Here is a 1,525-nt window from a genome sequence, read left to right on the forward strand (position 1 = left end):
TTATAATAAAGAAAATAAAACTTTAAACTAATAACAGCTTATAAAGTTATAGCTTAGCTTAGATATATAATAACTTGAACATTATTTTTTATTTTAATATAAAAGATATTAAAATAAAAAAGTTAAACTATTATTATAAAACCTATATAAAAATATATTATAAATATTTAATAAAGACTTAAGAAAGAATTAATATATATCAAGTTAATAAGTAAATTAAATATAATAAAGAAAATAAAAATATAAAAAAACTAAAAGTTAAAGAAAAGTAAATAAGTTATAATTTTCTTAGTTAATAAACTTTTTTAATTTTAATATAAAGCTAAAGTAGTTTTTAATACTCTTTTTTCTTTTATTATATTAACTTAATTTTTATTTAATTATATATAAATAAAATAAAACTTAATATATTTCTTCATAAATAATAAGTCTTTAATTTTAATTTAAAAATATATTAATATAAAAATAAATTAAAAAATATTTATTATATACTACTTTAATAAAAGCTAACTTAATATTAATATATTCTTAAAATATTTTTATTATAAAATAAATATAAAATTCTTTTAATTTTAAATTATTTAATATAAAATAGAAAAATAAAAAATAAGTTTATAATAAAAAAGATTAATATATATAAAAATTAATATATAATTAAAATTAAAATAAAATAATTATAATATAAATATAAATATAAATATAAAAATAAAAATATAATTAATATTAAGTTTTATAAATATAATATTAACTTAAAGTTATTATAAAATAATTTTAAATTTAATTTAACTTTTATTAATATAGAAAATAAAACTTAAAATATATATAATAATAACTTAAAGTTACTCTTAGCTTAGGCTTTTAGTAACTATAGGCCTTCTTTAATCTTTTTCTTTTTTACCCTTCTTTTTTTTATTATTCCCCTCCCCCCCTTTTTTTTCCTCTCCCCCTCCCCCCTTCTTCTCCCTCTTATCTCCCCCTCTTAGGACTAGGCCTAGCCCTTTAGTAATTATAATTAAGTATTAAAATAAAAAAAAGACTATTACTAGTTTATTTAATATAATAATGAATAAGGCTTAGTTTAATAAAGATAGACTTATAACTTATTTTATAATAAAAGTAATAATAATAATAATAAAAGCTAAAATAATAATAATAATAATAATTATTATTATTATTATTATTATTGTTAAAATTATAATAATATTATTAGTAAACTAGATTTAGTTAATATAATTTTTAGTTATAATATTATTAATATTAAAATAAACTTAGATTATAGCTTTTAATAGATACTTAAACTTAATATTTATTAAGACTTTATTTAAAATATATTTAATATTAATTAAGTACTAAACTTAAAAGATAATAGTAATTAAAATAATAATAAATATTAATTATTTAATTAATATTAGTCTTAATTAAAAATAAAGTTAGATTTATATTAAAGTAATATTATTTAAGTTATATATACTTAATATAGGTATAACTTTTATTTATTTTTATTAATATAAACTAAATATAAATT

This window comes from Beauveria bassiana, assembly GCF_000280675.1.
Source record: "Beauveria bassiana ARSEF 2860 unplaced genomic scaffold BBA_S00105, whole genome shotgun sequence".
NCBI lineage: Eukaryota > Fungi > Ascomycota > Sordariomycetes > Hypocreales > Cordycipitaceae > Beauveria > Beauveria bassiana.